Raw genomic sequence first — 11,671 nt, forward strand, 5'->3', positions numbered from 1 at the left:
TACGCTCGGCGGACATTCGACAGTACTTCCGGTACGGGAGGATCATACGATTCCGCCCGACGACAACTTAGAAACAACGAATGATACGTAACACGAACAATATTTTACACGCAACACGTTTGGCCCGCGGAGAGGCGAACGAATATCTCGAGTATGCTTGACCGACGATTCTATGTCGCTCCTTGACTGCGGTCGCACTCTATCTCCTCGAAACACCACATCAAAAACTAAAAGAAATCACTGATTTCACGCGAAAAACGCGCCCGAGCCAGAGGGGTCACACGCGAACCGTATGGTAGCTTATTACACAATAAATTACCACACGCAAATAGCCGAACAGCCTCACCAGTGATCTCTTTTGGCTGATGGTCGTAATGAGTTCTTCTTATTAACTTCGCACGTACCGATCATCCGCGATAATCTCGCTATCTTTTCTGACGATCGTCTTCTCGACCTTTCTATAAATCCCCTGGCCGCTCTATCATTCGTATTCGCGAGGGAAAAGGGGTATCTACCCCGCGCGTTCGAAATTTGGCTACGCGCATGGACGTATCAGGCGCTCACGCCCCCGCGTCTCGTGCGATCACGTCTTACGACAATTTTGTGGTCGCCGATTTATCGTGGCGTTTCCTGTTGACAGGGTTGCTGATCGTCCTCTCTCTTTGGTCCTTCTCTCGGGTGGAGGGTGTGAGTCTGCCAGATATCCCGAAGCGATTCTTCGTCCAGTGGCGGGGAGCCTTTTTCGCCCTTCGTTGACGGCCGGCCCTGCCGCGCCGAGCCGATTTCCCGATCGTCTGCGAGGTTACTCGAGGATCGCCGACCCATCCATTTTTGGCCCATCCCGATACGATGATTTTTTGCCGAGTTATCACTATTGGAAGATGTTAAAAAATTTGTACTTAATTTGAGTGGCCCGTTTTTTTTGCAGGTGAGTGTATATATATGTGTATATATACAGTTATGTGCAAAATAATAGTACCGCATAGAAGTATTCCAAATCTTTTTTTAATTTATCACTTTTTCAATATGTATAGCGCCATCTCTGTACTAAATATAGGTTTTACAATTATACTAAACTAAAAACATAGAGTTCAGTTTGTTTCGTTGATTTGTAAATATTTGTCATCGATCTGAAGGTAAAAAAAGCACTTTTTTCACTGTGCAAAAAAAATAGCACAACATAGTTCTTGTGCAGTAAATTGCAGAATTTTTTTGTAAGTTTTAATTAAATGTGAGATTTGTGAACCGGCATGGTTAAGAGTTATTATTATTTGAAAGAGAATATAAGTTATTAGTATTATTGTAGAGACAAAATGGGAAGAAAGCGCCACTGTACAAACGAAGAGAGAGAACTTATTCTAAAATTGCGTCAAGATGGAAAATCGTATAAATTTATTAGAGAAACTTTATCGTGTTCAAATAAAATGATAAGAAATGCAATAATATTTAAATCGGTGCTATTATTTTACACATAACTATATATATACATATTTATGAGTCTCTAAAATGAAAATAGTTACTAAGAAACTCTTATAAATTAGTAGAAGAAAAAAATAAAAATAAAGACAATTAAAAAAAAAAAATATATATATATATATATTTTATAAATAAATATATATATATATATATTTTTTTTAATATATATATATATATATACATGTATGCACACATAATATGCAATTTATGATAAAAGGTAAACTTTATAAATTTTTATAAGTATATTAGTGAATCTTCATATGTGTGTGTTCGTTGTGCCATAAAAAGTGTAAAAAAGATAATCTAGAAAGTCATGTATATACGTCGATATATTTAATCCACCGTCTAAAGAAATATTTAAATCATCATCATTTGATTTTGAATCAAGTCATTCAATCTTACAATTAGTTTAGTATCCATACATAGTGATATTGTTTTTATCGCTAACAGTATTTTTATTATTTTATAGACGCAATAAGTCAAATATAAAATAAACAAATATTAGAAATAAGAATCAAATATTAAACATTTAGAAATGAGAAAAATAGAAAGATCGAAAAATCAAAAGATTATTTTTTCTTTTCTTGATATTTAATATTTAACTCCTATTCACAATATATTGTTTTTATTGTATATTAGGCCTTATGATAATTAGTGTTTGCTTAAAAGTCATTCTGTGTTGAACAAATTACTTATTCTTTTTAGTTGTGGATTTATATACAAATGAAATATATTATAAATATTATATATGTTTACTGTATAATTTTTGTGTAATAAAGAAAAATTATTCTTATCCTGCGAATCATTGAGTTTAAACTAATTAAAGTAATGTATACGAATATATATAAATAGTCATTACTGGTATATAATGGATATCATAGATATGACATTAATACGATACAAATACGTTACAGATATGTATAAATAAACATTTCTATCTTTTATCGTAAATAGCATTTTTGCATATATATTTCATATAAATATGTTACGTTCAGGTTCACGCCCAGCGAAGGATGGGTCAATACGAAGGACGTAACAATATTTAAGCCGAAGTCAAGCGTCTTACGGACGAGTGACTCGGTCGAACGAATTTTAATGTTCGAGAAGCAGGTAAACGACGGAACGTCGCTATTATGCTGTTTCGAACGTTCGCTAGTTGGCTCCTTTTTGGTAAGAGAATTAACTCTATTACCCGGGACGGGATCACGTGTGATCTTTTACTGGTTATGAGGAAGAGGGGAGGGGGTTAAATAATCTTGTTATCGTATATATAAAATTATAAATACATAAGTTTATTCTTAAATTTAATAATAATAATACATGTTCGGCTTTTAGACTGGCTAACGACCTTAAGGAGATATCAAACTTATTTTTTTTATCGATCAAACCGATTATTTTTTGGGCACCGAAATGTTTTTATTGGTTGCACAGAATAAAAATTCCACGATTAAAATACACAATGCATGAACATTCCGATTTTTACGTAAAGTCGAAAAAAATAAAAAAATTAAAATTTTGTTATCGACTTTTGACGTCATCTCATAACAACATTTATTTAATATAAAAGTTAGCAGCTTATATGTACAAATTAAGAAATGTTCATGCTAGGAATTGCATAAAAGAATATAAATGAACCTTTAAAAATGAATTTAGAAGTCTAGTATAATGAATTTCGGTGCCCAAAAATTTTCATGCATTTACACGTGCGAGATCGAGGCAAAAGGGTAAAATAGAGCCGTAGATTAGTTGTCTCATCTCGCGACGGCGCTACGATCTGATTCTTGTCGCGTGTAGAGTATTATACGTAAGCATACGCGCGCGCGCGCGTGTGTATGTGTGTGTGTGTGTGTGTGTGTGTGTGTGTGTGTGTGTGTGTGTGTGTGTGTGTGTGTGTGTGTGTGTGTGTGTGTGTGTGTGTGTGTGTGTGTGTGTGTGTGTGTGTGTGTGTGTGTGTGTGTGTGTGTGTGTGTGTGTGTGTGTGTGTGTGTGTGTGTGTGTGTGTGTGTGTGTGTGTGTGTGTGTGTGTTTGTGTGTGTGTGTGTGTGTGTGTGTGTGTGTGTGTGTGTGTGTGTGTGTGTGTGTGTGTGTGTGTGTGTGTGTGTGTGTGTGTGTGTGTGTGTGTGTGTGTGTGTGTGTGTGTGTGTGTGTGTGTGTTTTGTGTGTGTGTGTGTGTGTGTGTGTGTGTGTGTGTGTGTGTGTGTGTGTGTGTGTGTGTGTGTGTGTGTGTGTGTGTGTGTGTGTGTGTGTGTGTGTGTGTGTGTGTACGGGTACCGGTAGAAATGGTGTCCGTCGCAACTTCAGCGTTACACATACAACAGAAATCATACGTATACGTATGTACTAACTTCATGTGTATGCGTGTGATCCTGAAGTTGCCGACGGACACCATTTCTGCCGGTGCGTGTACATATTGTTGTGCCTCCAGGAGGGGGGCACAGGATTTTTCGGGATCCGTTCAGGGAAGGCCGGGGATACGACGGGCAGTGGCCACCTTTTATTTTAATATTATTTTTAATTGTTTACTTCCTTCATTTTATTATAATAAATAGCAGTTTAAAAGAAATCAAAGGTTTGGTATTTTATCACTGCTCCCAGCGTACGTATCTACACTCGTGTGTATTGTCGGTTAAAGGGAGAGAGCAGTATCTCTCATATACTCTGTCGTATAGGTAGTCTGATACGCGTCGGCTTATCTCAAGCGCGCATATATCTCTTAGTTATTCGTGTATCTCGTTCTATTTAATAACTGTCCGTGACGATTATTCCTCTTTAAGATCTGATCAACGACTGCCCGTCGCTTCATCGCGGCGGGTGCTGAGCTTCCCTCCGAACTGCATGGTTTTTCGGAGGGGGTCCCTTAGCAACATGACCAAATATGGTTATGTTGCTGAATTCGCGTTTTAGTGCAGGCGAGGAAGTTCAAAGTCGAATTTCCTCGCTTGTACTTTTAGCAGTTCGGCGACACCTTTCCGGTTTCGTGTTCGCGCTCGATCTCGGGCGCGCGTGGCTCGCTGCGTCAGCGGCTCGCGCGATTATCGCTTCGCTCGCGATGCATTCCTGCATCAATATAATTATATGTATATATATATATATTCATTAAATCTGTAGCCTTTTCTGGGGCTATAACACCCCTCCCCCGTTAGAAAAGAAAACGGAGGTACAACGTTTTCTGTTTTAGGGAATTTATCTCTTTTTCTTAAGTTTTAAGTTTCTCGATATATATATATATATATATATATACTATATGTTTTCTTTTATATTATTTTCTTATTCTAGTTTACAATTTTGTTTGTTTTCGCGTTTACAATATTTAAATATAATCGTTTTTCTTATCTAAAATCGCGTGCTTAGGCTACGTTTTAATATTGGTTTCGGGAGTCGATCGATCGGTTCGGATCGCTCTTCGTTGTATATCCTAATTAATGGTCGCTTCCTTCTTTTATTTTTGTTTCTTATGACTATGTAAAGTACAATTAATATTATTATTATTGTTATCGTGATTGTTCCGCTTGTCGCCATTGGATATGCGAATGTTTTTTCGCGAAGAAATTTTGTTCGTTACTTTTTAAATTGTTGTCTATTTCTTCTAGTTGTAATTTTAATTTTGTCAGTTCCATTCGATGTTGACCTATGTCTTGTATCGTGTCATTATCGTGTGTTATCGTGTTGCGTTCTCGTACCAGTGTCAAGTTATATTCAGGCAGGTACGTTTCTATATCTGTTTCATAGATTGTCTGCTTCGTCTGTATAGTCATGTCTGGAGTTATTAATTTGCATTTTTCCTTCAGCGTAATTTTCCCAGTGTTTTTAATCACTGTTTTGTATTCTTGTCGTTTGTCGTATTGTATTGTTAATTGTTGTTCTGTAGCAGTCGAGTAGAGCCATGTTTGTGGCTGTTGTAATGCGATCCATGTGGTACGCATTGATATAATGTATTTCGTCTTACAGTTACGTTGACGCTGCTGTGTATAAATTTGTATTTCGCATGGTGCATTTAAATTTACTCTATATGTCGGTGTCGCATGCTCACATGTGTATTGTGAGTTAATGTTAATACAATCTTTTAAATCTTTTTCTATTACTATAACGTATGTTAGTTTTTCTTTGTCTACCGCAATTATTTTATTGTTAATTTCTGTTACTGCGAATATATTGTTATAACTGAATACAGGTAACGCAATTACATTCATTATGTAATATAGCTCGGTTGCGCAATTAATGGGAAGATTAGAATGGTATAAATAATTGCTTTATCGCTGAATGCGCTTATTTTCGCGTATTTTTCTATAGTAAGCCAACCATCGGTGTGTACTTGAAAAGGGAAGTACAGTCCTTGTGGCAACTGCTGTGTTGCTTCCTTTAAATGTGTTATTATGCTATCTATCGGTGTTAATCTCGGATGCATTGCTCCGTTTTTTGTATATGTTAAATATTCTATAATGTTATCCGCGTCGCGTATTAATTCTGCTATTACTGCGGTAATTATGGTAAAGTGTTCGTTTATCTCGCTGCGTTCTATATATTCATTTATTCGTTTCTGTAAGAGGTATTCGTTACGTTGTATTGTATTTTCGATTTTATCAATATGCCCGATAGTCGTATTTATTATTTTAATTTGATTTTGTACGGCATGCTGTATTGTTTTTTGACTGTTTTCTAATATGTTAAGTTGTTCGTTAATTCGTTTCTCGTCGTTAACGTCCATTGTGCCAAATAAAGACTTTGATAAGGAACCTATTCCGTCTATGAGTCCTCGTCGTTTATTTGTCTGTTTTTTGTATATTGTTTTAATTTGTATTATGACATTTTTTAAATATTTTGTTTCTCTTTTTGTTAGAATATCTAGGTTCACACATGTATCTCGAAGATAATGAGTGTGAAATTTCATAGTTTCGCATAATCTTTCGGTCTGTTTTAAATATTCGTTTATTTGCTCGTATCTTTCGTCTAAGTTTGATAAGTCTAATTTTATTACTAGTTTCCAGTTTTCTTTTGCGTAGTGGATTTGTCCGATTTCTTCGAAGAATAACCCTGGATTATGTTTAAATTCTTGTATCTGGTATGAGAGATTCGTTTCGTCGTCTTTCGTGTGACCTTTGCTGATCCAGCAGGCGAATGTCCTGTAATATCATATTATATTTCATTTTATTATATTTTATCTCTTGGGTATCGCTCGCCTTCTCTGACTTCGCGGGGTTCGCGCTAATCCAGCGGGTGATACACCGGTAATATTATAATGTTGGTTTAGTCTCTCAACGACTTTTGGTTGAGGTAGATCTCGCGGTCATATAGGCAAGATGCAGCGTTTTTTATTGCACTGGAGCTTGCCAATGTGTCGCGAGTGTGATGGATATCGGGATGGTATTCATCCCGATATCTGCCGCGATTGTGTTAGGGGTCGCCTACCGGTGGTGAGTTTACCGCCGCCGGTGGACCCCGTAGTGCGGGCGCGGAGCGCCGTTCTCCGGAGTTCCCGGGTTGCGGGGGGCACATTGTCCCTCCGCGTTACATTTACTACACCCGGTGTGAGGTTTGTGCGGGCAGTGGTGCCCGCCCTAGACCCAATGCATCCCGTCCGCGTGGAGCTGATGAAGGTCCACGACCAGTTTGACTTCTTCGAGTTGAGATGTCGCCGGGAAAAGGAGGAGGAGGACTAGGACACGGATCCTTGAAGAAGGTGAGTACTAGTTTTCTATATATGGCTTAAGCTTGTTTACGTGTAAGCGGGTACTTTTCCTTCCTTTCTTTACCGTGTAGTTGATATTCGAATGCTTTTCGATTATTATGTACGGTCCGATCCATAGAGATTCGAGTTTTTTCGATCTTCCGCGTCGTAGCGTTTCATCATAAATGAGTACTTTATCGCCGATTTTGAACTTTGTTTCTTTTGCGGTTCGATCGTAGTGTTCCTTCGATTTCAGTTTTTTCTCTGTGAGATTATCTTTTGCAATTTGATTCGTGGCGCGTAGTCTTTCTTTTAGCTCTTGCGCGTAATCGTCATAGTTGTATGTCGGTTGTGGTGGTTTCGTTAATGCTGTCGGTATTTCGGCTTGGTGTCCGTATACTAGCTCGAAGGGTGTGTATCCTGTAGCTGTATGTGGCGTAGTGTTGTAGGTGAACATCGCGAGCGGAATCCATTCGTCCCAGTCAGTCTGATCATTATTAATATAATGTCGTAGATATTCTGTTAATGTTCTGTGCGATCGTTCTAACGCGCCGTTACTTTCAGGATGATACGCGGTCGTCTGAATTTTATTTATTTTTAATAATTTACACGTATTTTTAAATATTTCGTTTTAAAAATTTGTGCCTTGATCGGTTAAAATTTTTTCCGGTATTCCGTATTCTAAAATTATTTTCGTGGTAAATTCTTTACTCACGGTGTTCGCTTCTTGATTTGGTATCGGTATTGCTTTACTAAATTTTGTCAAACTATCTTGAAAAGTTAGTAAGTATTTATTTCCGGTATTAGTTATCGTTAATGGACCGACTATATCTAATGCACATTTTTCGAACGGTTTACTCGGTGTATCGGTGATAACGAGGGGTGCTTTAAATCGTCGCGATAATTTATTTTTTTGGCAAGTGTTACATTTTTTAATGTATCGTTCGACGTCTTTCGTTAACCCGGTCCAGTTGTGCGTGAGGCGAATTCTGTTTATCGTCCTCTCGATACCTTGGTGTCCTCCTGTGGGTGCATCATGATATTCATATAATATTTGTTTCTTTTCATCTGCGCTATAGGCACGTGTCGCATCGTTGCTATCTTTCTCGTCCTCTTCTTTATCTCTTTCTTCGCTGCTGATATCGTCCATCTCTTCGTCTTCGGCGGTGAGAATCTTTTCTCTCTCTTGCTCGTTGTCGTCTCGCGTTACGTTGCGGCTTAGCGCATCGGCGTTCGCGTTCGCACGTCCGGCCTTATGTATTATCTCATAATCGTACTCTTCTAATTTTATTCGCCATCGAATTAATCGTGATCCTGGATCGTTCACGTTAAATAACCATATTAGAGGTTTGTGATCTGTAATGACCTTAAATTGTGTTCCGTACACGTAGGGTCTGAAATGCTTTACAGCCCATACAATAGCTAATAGTTCCTTTTCGGTAGTGCTATGGTTCTGTTCCGCGCGGTTCAGTACTCGGCTGGCGTAAGCTATCGGTCGGTCGCTGCCTATCTTTTCTTGCGATAAGACCGCTCCGATCGCGTAGTCGGATGCGTCTGTTGTTATATTAAATTGTTCAGCGAAATCTGAATATTTTAATACGGGTGCCGTTATTAATTTATTTTCAAGTACTTCGAAGGCATTTTGTTGCTCTGCGGTCCACACAAATTTTTCGGTTTTCTTTGTCAATTTCGTTAATGGTTTAGCTATTTTCGAGAAATCTTCTATGAATCTTCGATAGTAACCGGCTAGACCTATAAATGATTGGATATCTTTCACCTTTTTTGGCGTCGGGAAATCTCTTACCGCTGTTAGTTTAGACGGGTCAGGAGATATTCCATGTTCTGATATTATATGGTCCAGGTACATTACTTCTTTGCGTAGGAATTCGCATTTATCCGGCTGTAATTTTAAATTATTAGTTCGAAGTCGTTGCAGCACTTCCTTGAGTCGCTTGTTATGATCTTCGAGGCTTGTTCCGTAAATGACGATGTCGTCTAGATAGACCAGGCGTTTGAGTCCTTGTATTCCTGTCAATACAGAGTTCATTAATCTCTGAAATGTCGCCGGTGCGTTTTTCAATCCAAAGGGCATTCGGTTGAACTCGTAATGTCCATACTGAGTTGAAAAGGCAGTTTTAGGCTTGTCCTTTTCGGCCATTGGTATTTGATGATATCCAGATGCTGGATCTAATGTTGTGAAGTATTTTGCGTTTCCTAGCTGGTCCAGTATATCCGTAATATTAGGCAGAGGGAAGGAATCGCCGATCGTCAAGTCATTGAGCTTTCGAAAGTCTATAACTATTCAAAGTTTCGGTTTACCTGATACGTCGGTCTTTTTTGGTACTACTAATAGCGGAGCATTCCATTGACTAGCGCTGGTACGAATTATTCCGTCTTCCAACATTTGTTGCACTTGTTTATTTACTTCCGTCTTATGTTTCTCCGGAAGGCGATACGGTCTTACATTTACCGTTGAGGCGTCTTCGCGCGTATTTATCTCGTGCGCTACCGTCGCAGTGCACGACAGTGGTTCTCCATTCAGGTGAAATATGTCGCTATATTCATCACATATCCTTGAGAGTGCCTGTCGTTCTTCAGAGTTGAGATGCTGTGTTCGCAACAATTGTCAGATGCGCTCATTACGTGGGGTATTTTTATCGTCCGTCCCCACGGCTATTGTATAGATACCGTGCGGGTTATCTTTATCGATGTCGTCTATAGTTACAACAGGTGTACGTATCTCAATAGTCTCGTTTGTTGTGTTGATAACGCTGATTGGGCAGAGAAAGTTTTTCGGTTCTACCAGACATCTTTCTATATATATTCCAGGGGCTGTTTCTTTCGCGCGTACTATTCCCGTTTCGTTTCGATTAGTCGCGGCTTGCACGTTGGTTTCACTGCGTGGTTTCAAGATAATTTTATTATATGGTTGCATCTTGAGTACATCCGTACCGATTTTTAACTCTTTATTTTTGTAATCGCAGGATACCTTTTGCTTCCTTAGGAAATCGATTCCTAGTATCCCGTCGTATTCCATGGGGAAGTCGTCTTTTACTACGTAAATTGCATGTTTAATGTCTTGTCCGGGTAGATTAATTGTTGCATGCATCTTCCCTATTGTATATACTTTGTGTCCGGTTATTCCTATTAACGCTAATTTTTTATTGTATATCAATGTTTCGCCTTTTAAATGCTTTACTTTTATTAGTGATATGGTCGCACCGAAATCGTATAGCATATTTATGCGCCCTGTCTTCGTTTCGCGTATGGGCATCGTTACGACGTTGAGTCCTTGTTTATCTCGCGTCTGTCGTACGTGTGTCACCTGATATTCCAGCGCGCGCTTTGCCTTGCTATCGCTTCTTTCTTCTTCGTCGTTACTACGCTCGGAGTCGGAACTCTTTCCTCGCGTCTTATAACGCGTTCCTTTTGAATTATTTTGAATATCGCTCGATTTATTCGCGTTATTCGGGTTTTTTCGATCCTGTGGTTTTCCTTGTGGTCGGCCGTTTAAAGACCAACACTCGTCGCGATTATGTCCGCGCTTTCTACAATACTTGCAAAATTTTTCTACCACATTGACGCGTGGTCTTTCGGGTTTCGGCAGAGCGTATCTGCTCATTCGACAATCTCGTTCATAATGTCCTATCTTGCCGCATTTAAAACAGGTCCTATTAATATCTCGAGGCGGTCGCGAGTAATTCGAGTCGAGTTTATTTTTATTTTGGTAACTGTTTGTTCTTGCTCCCATCGGCTTGATAAGTTTCTCTTCCGAGCTCGCGCCGTTTATCGCCTCTTGCAATGTCGAGAAGCGTTGTGACCGTACGAGTACTTTCAAGTCGTCGCGTAGTCCGATTTGATAATTAATTAACGCTTGGTCTCTGAGAGTTTGCTGAATCGTGCGTTTTTGTTCTAGAGTATGCTCTTTTCCTTCGGTCATAGAGTCATATAATTTCATAGCTACTAGATCGACTCGCTGTCCCAACGCGTAGGCGGTTTCGCTTGTTTTTTGTTTTAATGAATTAAATTCGAGTTGCGTCCGAAATTCATCGAAAGTGCGTATATCGCGCGTTTCAAAATCTTGTCGCGCTCTTCCGCGTAACTTTGTATATAATATCGCCTGCATAAGAGATTCTTCGTCTGCCGGATTTGTATTTTGTATTGCGTATGTGCATGAATTCAAGAAATCTTGCAACTTGTGTCGCGACATTCCGTCAAATTCCGGAATCATTTGTCTCGCTTCCTTTAACGTCAGGAAATTGGGTACCATACTACGTCGGTTTCTAACGTCGCGATCGGTCCGTCCGTAATATATGCTTTCGGAAAGTTCTTCTCGACGGCTTGTATTTTGATCGCGTTGCTGTAGTTGAGCTACTTGCTCTGTTAAGAATTGTATTGCGTAGCGCATTTCTCTTAACATTGCGGACGTAGAGTCGTTTGTCGATTCTTCTCGCGGTTGTATCGGTTGATTAATTGTCGCAATCGTGCAATCTCGTCGTCTACCGCGTCATTAGACACGTTTGCGGACGT

This window comes from Anoplolepis gracilipes, unplaced genomic scaffold, assembly GCF_047496725.1.
Source record: "Anoplolepis gracilipes unplaced genomic scaffold, ASM4749672v1 Contig18, whole genome shotgun sequence".
In the NCBI taxonomy this organism is placed as follows: Eukaryota; Metazoa; Arthropoda; class Insecta; order Hymenoptera; family Formicidae; genus Anoplolepis; species Anoplolepis gracilipes.